We start from the raw sequence: 14228 nt of genomic DNA, 5'->3' as shown, positions 1-14228 counted from the left end.
TTATAATGCAGAGGGATCTGTCAAGAGAGACTGTCAAGGGTGGTGTACCACAGTGATGACCTACTACAATTTTACATACATTTTGTAAAACAATTATCTTTAAGGTTCTTTGTTATCTCAAACTGGAAAACTACAGCCAGCAAGAGATCATTAATGAGAAACAGTGCAATAAATAAAGGGGAAATGCAGTTACTGGTGAGAAAGCAGATAGGTTTGCTGCTGCCAAGAGGGGAAAAAAAAAAGCTGGAAAATTGAGGGGCTTCATTTTGTAATTATTTATATGAATTGCAAGTGAGAAATCGTTGTTTGTTATTATTTTAGCAGCCCATTGGCAACATTTCAAAGCTGCTGGTAAATGTTTCAAGACCCATTTGAATAAAGTAATGTGGATTTAAATTTAGCTTTTTTTTTTCTTTTCATCCTGCAAATCTTTTTTGTTTTAAATGTCTATCCACCATCATTCAGGTCTGCATCAGTGGCCCTACGTCGTTATCTTGCTCTGAAACAAATAAAATCCATTTTTGGAGAATGGGCAGCCACACCTTTGGAACCCTGATCTTGTAAAGAATCATACAGACAGCTCCATTGAAACAAAATTTTGCAGTATTTCATTGATCATGTCTATGAGTAAAATGCAGAGGGACAGACTGTGACCTCACATTCAATAAAGAAATTGAAGGAAAAAATACAAGAAGGGTGTTAGCAAAGCAAGTCCTCTCTACCCCACCCTAAGAGGACAATGGCCTGTATTACAGAAAGCCTCATAACTTATTCCAGCTGTAATCCCTTTTGTCAATATTCTCAGAAGAAAACACAATAACTAGGCTGAGTCCTTGGCATCCACAGAAGTCAGGGTCCTTCATCCACCTGTCCTTAGCAGAGTCCTGTTAGCATCTTGATGATACCAGGTTCAAATTAACAAGTTCCACACAAGCACCATTATTACCATGGTCGTTTGCAACTTCCCTAATCACATGCAATTTAGAAATACTCCACATAGTGTTTTCACATATATAAACCACAAGTTATAGGTAAAAAACAAACCACATTACCGCAAGAGTGCAACATTTTTCATGTTCGCCAGCAGCACAGAGGGGAAATTTGTCCCTGAGCTCCCTTTCTTTTGGTCTCCAATATCCGTATCTCTGTCCTCACTATCTCAAAGGCTCTCCTGCTTCTAACTTTCCACTGCATTATCAGTGAACAGGTATCGTTGAAGAGGAAATCAGATGAAGGACTTGTTTTCAATTACTACTGAAGAGTTGAGAGTCAAGTGAGATGACAAAAAACCCCATATTACTATATTTTATATGATGTAAGAGCAAATGCAATCCAATTTAAGAAGGACAGGGAATTACTGGACAGAGTCCAGCAGTCAGCTATGAAGTTGCCTGAAGCACCTTTCTTATGAGGAGAGACCAAGAGATCTGGGTCTGTTCAGCCTGGAGAAGAGAAGGCTGAGAGAGGATCTCATCAATGTTTATAAATATCTCAAGGGTGGATGTCAAGAGGATGGGACCAGACTCCTTTCAGTGGTGTCCAGTGATAGGATGAGGGGCAATGGGCACAGACTGAAGCACAGGAGGTTCCATCTGAATATGAGGAGAAACTTCTTTACCTTGAGGGTGACAGAACACTGGAACAGGCTGCACAGAGAGGTTGTGGAGTCTCCTTCTCTGGAGACATTCAAAACCCGCCTGGACACGTTCCTGTGCAATCTGCTCTGGGTGAACCAGCTTTAGCAAGTGGGTTGGATGAGATGATCTCCAGAGATCCTTTCCAATCCCAACCATTCTGTGCTTCTGTTTGACTGGAGCTGAGGTCACACCACATGGTAGAGCCACATACCACCACCTCCAGCTGTTACCCAAGAAGCTGACAGAAGCCAGGTAAAACCACACCTTCAGAGAGAAGTAATTACAGAGGAGGCAGAGATTTACCAAAATGGTTTTAATACGTTAAAGTTAGCAACATACACAATGGCATGTCATACCATTTGCAACACGAAAGTAGCTGAGCACCATCATTATGATGCCTCAGGATCTTTCCAAGATGGGAAAGATAGGCTTTCCTCTCCAGCAAAACATTTAACATGAGCAGCTGTGTAGTTTCTTAGTCTTTAGTCTGACTGTGTGCAACACTTGAAAATTAAAGGATCACGACTATAAATCTGGATGTCACAACAAAGTGTTCATCAGTAAACAGCAAACTGACAAATCTGACAGACTAGTCTGATAACTATGGCAAAGCAAGGAATGAAATCTTTGTGCAGATTATTTGCAGAAGTCACTGCCTGCAACTTGCCTCAATGGTTTCTGTATATGTTTATGTGCACATGCATACATCATTATAGATATAAAAATCACTCATCTACAAGTTTATCAACTTTAGTCTCAGCCACAAGAATCCAGCGAGTGGTGACGCATTTTAGATAAACCATCAGCAGTGCAGAGAAAAGTAACTTAAGTTTAAATAAAGTGAAGATCTTGCTCAAACTTTTCATTATGCTTCTCCAAATTTGGAGATAATTATTCCCAGCAGGAGAAGGATTTATTTTTTGCATTCTCTCTTTAACAAACAGAAAAGCCTAGATGAGACATTGTGTTGAATTATCTTTATACATATTAATATCTCTTTTTCCATGCTCTGAACCTGCAGTCTGTGAACTGTGCAGCCCCAGCTGGTAAATTCTGGGGTGCAAGTTGTAACACTGGTACACTGAAGCTGTGCTGCCCTACGCTGCAATGAGAGCAGGGATAGGCTTAGTACTGACTGTGTCCTGAGTCACACCACAGCGACACCCACTCACCGCTATTGCTATTATCGAAAGCTAAAAAGCTTGAAAAGTACCAGCTGAAGCCCTCATCACTACAGATGCACTGTTATAGGTGTTCCAGTCTTCTACAATTATTCTGAAAAAACTTTTTAAGACTTTATGTTGGATGGTTTCTTACCTTTGGATTCTCCTGTAACAATTACAATGGCTTTCCAAACTTTAAGTGAACAAACTGCTAAGTACTTGACCAGAAACACAGCGCAGAAATAGGCCCACAGAGACCAGTGGAACTACCCAAATACATCAAGTTTAGCAGGAATGGCGCCATACGAATTATCATCTGGCTCTATCTTGATCAACTAGAAGTCTTACAAGGTCTTGAAGGAAATATTTCATTTTTACAGAAAATAACCCTAATTCTTTCTTTCTCTGGGGGCAGAGGAGGTCTGGGAGGATGACAAAGGGAAGAAGGATAGTGCATATGTGAGGAGATGCTTTTTGTTTTGTTCCACTGAACATCCAGAACCCTCAGTTGGAGCCTGAAATGTATCCATGACTTGAATTTCTTTTTTCCAAATAGTTATTAATTGTTCCTGACTATTGGCATCTACAGACAAATAATTAAAATTATAAAATAATAATATAATCATGCTCTATTAATGAGGCTTTAGATACAAGTCCAATTTCTCACTTTGCCAGAAAAGCCACATACAGAATAAACAAGACTTACCAACTCAAATCTGCAGCTTGGTAACAGCTTTTGAAAACCCCATTTTGCGTACACTATTTGCAATATGGTCAGGTGCATCTCAAAATCTGTTGATCTCCATTTAGATTTCAAGAGTACTTTGCATCAAGTACCTACTGAAAAAGAAAACTATTTTTCTGTTTTCCAGTTCAATTGTAGATGTAAATATCAGCTATTACTACTGCACTGGTATCATAAGAAATATGTTCCCTGTTTATTTCTCCATATCACAGCAGGGTACACAAACTTGCAATAGTTTCTAGTGCACCCACCAAAGGCTCAGAATGACACCAATTGCTAAAGCAGAAAATGTGTGCTGTGCATTTAAAAATCTTGTTCAGCTGTATTTATTATTGCTAGATTCCACCCCCTTTGTGTGTTTCATTATGAAATATAAGATGCCCACGTAGTTCTAATCATGCAGTCCATCAATTCAGAGGAAGTCAATAGAGGCCGATACTGGAGAATGACAATAGCATAAGAACCATAGGGAATTTCCCCCTGAATTTCAAGTCCTCTTGGCAACTGCACAGGGCTGAAGATGAAAATAAACTGGATCACAAACCTTTGAAGAGCAGACTTTCAAACCCTTATTCAGGCTTAACAGCCATAACCTCTTCCACTCATTTCAGGAGTACCTAAAAAACCCCATCAAAAACCACTGCTTTATTTAAAGAGAGGTTACCAAGTCTTGTCCACATGCTTGAGAAGAAAAAAATAAGATTTCTTACATGATGAAGGCAATAAGCAGAGAAAGAACAGAAAGGGTGGAGATATCTATGGATCTGACATCAGTGGAAAAGGCTACTCGCTAAGGCTTCAGCAAATCATGACAGAGGCAGCTGCAGCCCAGGGTTTCCAAGCAGTTCAATAGGAGTTCTGTGTAGGGTCTACACCTTTCTGATGCAGAAGACGTGAGTACAACGCTAATCTCTAGCTACAGGAGACCCAAAGCCACCACTCCAGCAGCCATGCTAGGACTCCAGTACACCTGAGCACACTCTGCAGAAGCTTTGGGCTCCATTCTCTCTCACTTTTCAAATGCTCCTGGTTCCATAATGATGGTATAGGTCTTGTGCATTTCATCATATAAGAAATACGCTGCTCAATAGGGTCAGGCAGACAAGTCCACTCCTGAAGCTGAGCCTGATTCTTCTGCTGCTTAGGGCTTTCCAGTTGCTTATGATGTCTAAGGGTCCAATCTTCTAATACATTTGTTTGGCCACTACTGTCCTCTAGAAGAAAGTCATCAGCTCTGATGGCTTTGGTGGGGAGGAAGGTGCAGTGCTAGTTTCTGATTGTTTCAAGTCTCATTTCTCATCACCAGTATTACACACTATGTGCTTTTGCTCCATGCAAGGCAGGACGCAGCACGTGGCTTCAGAGTACATTGAGTGTACAGCCTGCTTTGTAGCACTTCACATACCAGTGGCGTACTCCAAACCATACAGTTTCCTGCTACAAAAAATTTATTTTCCCCAGCTTGCAACAGACTGGAGGAAACAGACTCCAACTCAGGGGTCAGGAGACTATCTGAAGGGACGAGGAAAGCTTCACCATAGTTTCCTGCAGCTGTCGTTGCAAGAATAGACTCGTCTTGTAAAGTCAGCATGGTAACTATCTTTTTCTTTTGAGGTCTGGTGATAGCAGCTTTCTCATGTAACATTTTTGGACTCTAGCACCAGGCATATCAGGCATCTTCGCTATTTCAACAGCATCAGCACAAACAATTTCCTACGCAGTCCTGTTCTGCCAGTTCTCAAAGACGGATTTGTTTGCTCATCCAAACTCATTACACTAGCTAAATGTTGGCATTGCTTTAGAAAAAAACTACAATTTTTAGGCAGCCACAAGATATATAAGCATTGGATTTGCACAAATCTGCCTGTATTCTGAAAAAAAAAAAAGACATTGTGGTTTCTAGTGTAATGCTAGGGAGATGTACAGCTTGCAAGCTAAGAATATGTATATGGAACTACAAATTATTATCTTATTGGACTGTACTGTTTTGTTTTTCTTTTAAATGTAGGGACCTTGGACACAGGGAAGGGGAGAAAAGACACACTGTATCTGAAAAGCGTAAAATATCCTTCATTCTTCCTATAAATCTGCAGACATTTAAAAGAGATCAAGAAGTGAGGGCGTCAATATCCTCAAAAATTATGTGGGAGAGTCCAAGAAGGGCAACTGAACTCCAGAAAACTGCGTCTCACAGCACATACACCACCACGAATGCCAGCTTTGAGTACAAATCCCTTCCCTTCCAGCACTTGATGTCTTCGTGAGCTGGAATACCACAAGGAATCATACTCATGATTTAGTGTCGTAAATCTACCTTTATCCTGAAGGCAAAGCTTTGCTGAAGTAAGTGACAGAAATTTGCTGCAGACACTATAACTAGGCGACTTTGCTCTGCATAGATGGGAAATGTGAGGAATATGGCAGAAGCCCAAGAGACATGGCTTGGTTTGTGACAGATTCAGATTGAGATTGTTTGAATGCATCATATAGCATTCTCTGGTTCTTTTCATCTTGCTTTTATGCCTCTACATTTTAAGACAGGACTAGCACATATGCACAGTTTTCTTCCATGTTTAACCATTCCACCATCCCCCCACATTTTTCTGGAAACAATATTGCAGGGAACACCAGCCTTGATGTCAATTAAGCTCAAGGTTCAGCAATAAATACCACATGTCAGATTACAACCCATATTTATTTAGATGAGCATCAGGCCCCCACAGGTCTAGAGGGCTGACAGCTCCGACAGACATGTGATTAGCAAAGGTATAATGTGTATAGAATGAAAAGATAGTGGTCAGACAATCCTTTCAAATTAAATGTTTGGCCCAGGTCAAGAATCAAATATTTTTGACAATTCTCAGACCATTTTACTCTAAATTTAAATAGGATTACAGCTGGCTTGAAATATTGTTAGCTTTATAAAATGGCAACTAAATGACAAAGTAAACAAGTATTAAAAAGAAAAACTAATTTTTTATCCATTTGGTATTGAAAGAAAGCATTCTAGTAACACTTTGTTTCTCTGTTTCCCTGTATGTAGTGTCACTGATTTTCCCAACTGAAAACATGGTGCAAATTGGCATGACTTCTAGACATGGCCAGTGAGTCAGCATCTGTGGGAAGCATCAGCTGTAACTTCCATAAAATAATAGCTCATGTTTGGATTGAAATGCACATGAAGCGGCATTTTTTCTGGAGTTTGCTTGTGCAAGAGCATTACTACTCAAAAAGTATGGGCAACCGATCATAGAAGAATAGAAAAATTAGTCTACAAAAGTCTTCAAAAGGTTATTCAGGCTACCCCACTACCCCAAGGCAAGATGAACGATACCTGTCTTTCCTGCCTGGTGGTTATCTAACCTACTGGAATTTCTATCACTTGAGGTCCTTTACAGCTTCCCAGGAAATTTTTACCAGTGCTTAAACATCTATCTTTGCCAGTAGAAAAACTGACTTGAGCCTTTCTTGTGCTAATTTATGGCCATTAACTTCCTCTCCTAACTACCAGGGACATGGTTATCAGATTGATCCCTTTCTTTTTGCAGCTTATTGGTACCTACTTCAAAACTATTATTTCTTCTCTCATGTAGATTAAGAAAGCCTGAATTCAGTCTTGCCATACAGGTCTCTCTTTAAACCCTTTAACCTCTATTTTAGTTCTTCTCCTCAACTTATCTGTACCTGCATCCAAAACTGGAACTCAAAAGAGTAATGTGGGATGAGAGGGCTCATTTTATGCAGTTTGCAAAGTTGTGTCTTTCTACAACTTTCTATAGCACCTGTTTTTTTTCCTCCTTGCAGTCATATGACACTGTTGGTTCCTGTTCAGCTGCTCAGTCATAAAAGCTCCAGGCTGTTTTCTGCTGAACATCTACCTATGTTATCCTTTGTCCTGCATCCATACTGCTGCCCACTTAAGTCATCCCTCCCGTTCACTTACTCCTACTGAACTACATCCCATTTCTTCAAACTGTTTCTTCAGTTTCTCAATATTACTTCAAATTTTAGTCATTCCTCAGCAGGTTTTGTTTGGGTGTTATCTACAAATCTTAAATGCACCACCCAAATTGTTCGAATGTTCAACAAAACCAAGCTCTAGAGACCTGTACAGAGTCCTTCTCAAGGTCATGCTATTATGACAAAGGATTACTGATTACACCCTCCTTCCAATTAGTTTGTCACTGTCTGGAAGAATCTCATTTTTGTTCCGTTTCCCTTATTTCATTGTGAGTATGTCAACTAAACCAGCATCACAACACTCACAAATTCTAGGTATAAAGCATTTTAAGTTATACAGTACCTTTTAGTTGTTTTTAGCCTCCCCTCCTATAGCTACCACCCAATTAGAAACCAAAGCTTCTGAAACTGTACTTGTTACCAGAAGCAGCATGAACTTCAACTTGTAGTTACACTTTCAGCAACAAAATTGGATAAGTCATCTTAAGGCATCTCTGCTTTTGGCCACTCATTCACACCTTCATATTGCTTAGTGCTAACTCATCACATTTGTGTACAGCAAACAGATTCTGAAAACCAAATCACCCAGGCACCTCTGTAAGCACAGGGAAGAGGCAACATTATGGTTACTACTGCTGCTGCAAAGAAAAAAAATAATCCCTAAATTAGACTACTATTTTAATGCCAACCTGAACACTGACCCAAAACTTCTGAGAGTGAATTTCTAGTGATCTAGCTCAGTTACAGATTTCTAAGGGAAATCCAGAGCCACTTAAGCTGTACAAAGTTAATAATCTTGTCAAGAGCCAGGCAAGCTAAAAATGGAAGCATCTTGTGGTACTTGTGCATGCTGGCAAGTACTGATCTAAGACTCATGTGAGCACAGCTGCAAGCAAATTCAGACATTTTATGTGCCAGTGAAGAATTGTGCACACTGCAGGTTCCAACTGGTGGGTCATGCTGAAGCATTTGGGATGTGTCTTCAACCAACACAGCTAGATTCTAGATCCAAAAAAGTTCAACTTGTTTACAGTCATAGTGATTCTCATGAGTCTGATCATGAGCCCAGATAGCATCTTCAGCTACTACTTCACTTTCAAAAAAAACTTGGAATCCAAAATTCACAAAGCACAAACTCCTCCTCCTTAGGATGATGTATGTTGGAACTCTGCAAAGTGAGGTCAGTAAGTTTGCCATATATGCTTTAGAACATACACATCCTTCCACATATCTTATTATTCATATGGCATGGCTTACCTGCGTGTACATAGGACCCAAACCAGAATGGAGTCTTCACACACATGCTCAACATAAGCACGTTGCCTTTCCCTTTCAAGTCACAGAACAACACACACAATTAAAGTCCACGCCAGAAAGAAGATGACAGTACTTGTTTCTTCTTGTTGTAGCTGTCTCCCTGTCATTGGATTAAATGGTAGATCTTTAAATATGCTGTTACATCTACCAGCAGTGACAGAAACACTTATTTGCCTTCTGCTATTTTGGATGACAGCAACTATTTTTTAATCAAGTTTCCATTCATAATTGTGCTTCCAGCATGTGAGTTCAGTGTTCTCTATTTGATTATTTTAATGTTCCCATGTATATGCCAGCCAAAGGCTATTATTCCTTTTACTTCTGTGTGTGAAAAAAGCAAAGACTCATAAAATAGCTTACATTCTTAGAGCCTGTTGCCTTTGGGCAGAAGTGCTCTGGATCATCAACATTGGCAACAATATACAGTACTGTAAAAATAGCGTGCACACATGCAGTGCGACAGACTGGCTCGCTATCTCAGGACAAGAGAAATGCAGCTCACTCTTATGACCTCAGAAATGGTTGCCTGTGCCAGTTTAAATCTCCAGCAGAGGAATTTAAATGAATGTTGATAACTGGCCAAATAGACTCTACATTCAGTAAGGGGATGAATTCTTATTATTATTGCTGGTTCTATCTATAATAAAGATGGAAGGTCTTTTTAGTAACATATGGAAAATCATTATAGCCACAGTCCAAAAGTAATTGCCAGTGGGCAGTGTGCTGTTGGCTTCTTTCAGTTTGTTGCTTCATCACTTCACCCATGACCTGAAGGAATAATTTCTCCTTCCACAGCACAGCAGCAGTTTAGTTTCTGTGCTCATTAATGTCTGGTGCCCCTTACAATTATAGTTCTCAGCAAATCCAAGAGCCATAAAACATCTTAATGTCTGTGAAATTCTATGTCTACTATGACCACGTGGTACTGAAGTCTCAATTTATGTTAGATTTGCTAAATGAAATGATACAACACATTTGGCTTTTGGAAATAAATTTGGAAGATGGGACACTCCATTTGCCATGAAAAAGTCCAGAAAGAAAAATCATACTGTATTGGGCAGAGAAAGACCTGGACAATGTGATTAAAGAGAGCCTGATGTGCATAGTCGAACTTTAGGCTTCCCAGAGATAATCACGCTCACATTCTCCATGAACTGGAACCAGCAGCAAAGTTTACACATACCATGAGACATAAATTTAGGGAACACCTGAATCGGTGGGCTCAATTCAAAGCCATAATTAGAACTATTAAATCTTTCATACTTACAGCTTTTAAGATTTTACCAGGTGTCAGACATAAAAGCGAATAGGGCTTAGACATGACCACCATCAAACTGGCTGTTCCCCTCCAGTCTGTACCCCTCCCCAGTCGGCTTTGAATCAGCTGGGCAACTTCAAGTTTAGAAGCTGGATAGAAATCTCAACAAATATTTTTTTTGTAAAAATACCATGGCTAAGAGATTTCATTTGTTGCTCTTCACTTGAGGAAAAGCAGGAACAAGCCAGCAGGACACTCGACATCTGGGCAGTCAACACACATGCCCTTCTGAACTAGCATGGCACCCTAGTCCCTTGCTCAGTTGTGGGTATCTAGGAGTATTTTTTAGCAAGGTTATCATCTAAAAAGATGAACGATCAGAACTGCTTTAAAATGCTGTGGACTGAAGGATGTTCCAAAACTCAACAAATCAAAGCAATTTTTAAAAATTCTCAATAAACAAAATCTCTACTTAAAATCAAGACTGGAAGATTTTTGCCTGTATTGTTTTTGAAAGACTTCCTCTAGTTCCAGAGTGAAATAATTAAAGGAAGTCTTACATAAGAGATCTGATTAGGTGATCCCAGCAGTCCTCTCTGTCTTCAAAATCTATGAATCTGCCCAGACACAGCGTAAAAATCAAGAAACTAAGTTGCATAAAAATTGGCTTGAGGATTCTTATCAAAGAAAAACTGGTTTGCATAATTCTAAGTCAAAGCACATGCAGAAAAATGGCAAATATAAAAAAATTGATAGATTTTAGTGGAAAAAGAAATCAAAATTTGAGAGTGGAGATAAGTTCAGATGCTGCAAAGATGGATGTATAGATCTACCCACTCCCTTATGCCAGCAAACCCCTACTTGTACCTGTTCCTTCCAGTGAACAGTGTTCATTTACAGCCTGACCTCTTGTGAAGGTACTAAGTGGGTCCACAGTGATCTGTATGTCAGTGTTCACACACCATCTGTTCTCTCAAAGGAGGAATAAATACTTTCTTCCCATACAATCCCTGAAATCTGACCAGAACCTGTAGTTATAGGAGCCATTTGCATTGAGAAGCGTAAAGTCAGAAGTAGTGTGCCTTGAACCTCAGCCCTTAACAATAAGAACGTAGTGATTCAGTATATCCACACACTGTCATGTTATGTGGAAGGAATATGCATTGGGAACGAGTATGGATGTTACTAATGCATGGAAAAACATGAGACAAGGATAAAACTTTGTCCTTAGTATGCCTACTTGAGGAAAGAACAAATGCTAGTGTAAAAATAGAGCTGAAGTTCTAGGAATTCTTCTGGGCAGTCATTTCCTATCAGCCTAATATAGATGCAAGGATACAACCCCAATTTTTAATTTTTTTTTATCTTTTTTTTTTCCAAAATTCTTACTTGTCATGCCATCTGACCTGTTCAGATTAGGAAAAAAAGGCTAAACAGAGCAAGGTATTTTTAGCATTCCTGAAGGAGCTTCTTCCAAATGTCATTCATTATAGAGCTATGTGAAATGCTCTCTCTGGACGCTTACTCTAGAATCTAGGACAAAGTGAACGACTTCAGCCACAGCCCACGCCAGAGTAATACTGCCTTCCCTGCTCCAGCATAGTGCATTAAATTCAAATTGTTTTGTTCCTCAGCCAAGGGACACAGCAACATAATTTACTATTTCCCTTCTGAATATCCAATACAGAATAAATCTGATCTGCTGGGGAAGTGTTTTGAAAATCTAGCCTCAAAGCATATTATCTGTTTCCTGGAGCTTCCTTCCAAAGATTCAGCAGCTAATTTTACACCATTGTACCCATCAAGCCTTTAGAAAAGGCAGGTGGGAGGGAAGGAATTAAATGGTTTACAAAGCATGAACAAAAATGTTCTAAAAATGGAGGAAAACAGCTTATTACCCTTTTGTTGCAAAGCACCTTGTGTTGCACTCCAAAATTGAGATAAGATTACTAACTTGAAAATATCATCATAATATCTTCTTTTTATATGACATTTAGTCCTAATCTCTCACAGCACTTTTTGAATTTCAAACCAAATCTCCACTTGTTAGTGGGTGAAAATACAAATGAAGAGTATTGTGTAGCAATAACATGACTCATCTTTCTCTGTCATCCTCTTGCTTTTCTTTCAGGGGTACAGTTTTTCTGTCTACCTGATATTTACAGGCACTGCTACGTGGTGAACTGCACATAAGGAACAGTAACAATTGGGTTTGTATTGCCTACCTATGCACACACTGGTATCACAGGAAAAAGTGAGAGTTTATTTATTCAAATGCTCTTTATACGGCATATCTGGACAGCTCACCCCAGTGGAAGATCTTTACCATTAACAGTAATTTTTTCGGAACAGATGCCTATAAGCATAGACACATCTCTCCAGAATTAATGGCAAGAGGAACTTACTGTGGGACTTGTAGGAAACATGGGCAACAGAGGGAGGGATCTACATCTTAAGTCCACTCCATTTTTGGATCCCCCTGTGACAGTCATGGGTCCCAAAGACACGGGGCTGTGCAAGGGGGCAGGAAGGAGAAAGAGACAGAACCCACTTATCACTGTACTCAGCCTCGCAGGATTGTTCAGGTGCAGGACGATGGCCATTCAGCGTTCACTGATGCTGCTTCTCCAGTTCACAGCAGGGCTCTGATCCACAGTGAAATTCATGTAAGTAGAAGCTGGACATTTAGTACCTTTCAGGATCTATATCTAAGCTTTTAGTCTGCTTGTAGTTTTCTGTCCTGTGAATGTTCAGATGTTTTACAAAAAGGGACCAGTTTTCAACACAATTAAATAGGCTGACCAAGACAGAAATATTAGTGCCAAAGAAGAAAATATCTAATATGGGTAACAAAAACAGCTGTGATGAGGGCGTTCTAACAATGGCAGGTCAACTGTACTTCTCTTTTATTCACTATGACTCAGCTACCTATGTCTGACATCCATGGCAGAGAGGTCTCACATCACTAGAATTTGGACAGGAAAATAAGAACAAAATCAAATATTTTATTCAGAGTCAAACTGAAGTTTTTGCCAGAAAACTGTATTTCGCTGCTTTTCTCCTATGAGGGAAAGGCAGAGAAAATCAAGAGAAAATTATAATACTTACTAGCATATTCCCCTGGAGGAGGGTGCAGCACTCAACAAATCCCTTCATTCACTGTGAAGAACATACAAAATACTGATGTGGACCACCTCAGCCATTCATTCTATCCATCTCTAACATTATTCTATTTCCACTGCCATTTATCCTTCATGTTCTCCGCACGTTTCTGCTTGTTCCTCATCCCCTTACTTTAATTCTCTGTTCCTCCTTTATTTCTTTTAATTCTCACATTTCAACCAGGCTGAGAAAACTGACCCAGTTTAAAAAGCCTCTCACTTTGTATGTTTTCAATATATACCTATCTATCTGACAACAAGTATAGGAACAAGGAATACCATCTATCTACAAAAAAAAAAAAAAATCACTTGAAAGTGCAATAAAAGTTAAGGAACTGACATTTATCCCTTTTCTCCTGTTTTCAACTGGTTTTGTTTGTGGAATATATAAGCGTGCCCTGTGGTGTGCTACATCTAGTGCAGCACTGTCATTTTGTTAATCATAATCAAACCCTGAATGTGCAGCCATGAGAGGAAGGAAGAGCCCCTGCTCAACCAAGTTAGCAGACCCATTCTGATGCCCCGCATAATTCATACTTCACATGCAGACAGTTTAAGCAGAGCTCCTATCTGCTAGCTGCCAAATCCTTTCAGTGGAAGTAAAGCTGAGACCTGCTACATGGTCCATTTCAGTACATGTATCAGTGCTTGAACAAAGTAAGCAGTATTGGCAAAATAACTTTTCAGCCACCATCTATTAATCCAAGTTTAGTCAGGATAGTTCCTGGATTTTTTTTCTGTACTGTTATTTTTCTAAAGCTCCCAGCCAGTGTTGGCAAAGTTTGTAACCATGTAAAAGGCCTCAGTAAAACTCTGGGAGGAGATACTGTCAGGAAAAGTAAACCCAGTGTAGACCAAAGAGATTATTTGTGAAACAAATAGAATGCCTTAGCATCCTGCTTTTTTTTTTTTTTTGAGTAGTCATGAGGTTTTGTCAAGTTCAAGCACAAATCCAGTGGCAACAACTTTTAGTCCAATGGTGGTATT

This window comes from Columba livia, chromosome 3 (assembly GCF_036013475.1).
Source record: "Columba livia isolate bColLiv1 breed racing homer chromosome 3, bColLiv1.pat.W.v2, whole genome shotgun sequence".
Classification (NCBI taxonomy): domain Eukaryota; kingdom Metazoa; phylum Chordata; class Aves; order Columbiformes; family Columbidae; genus Columba; species Columba livia.
The sequence above is the reverse complement of the archived record's forward strand: the minus strand, read 5'-3'. Positions refer to the sequence as shown.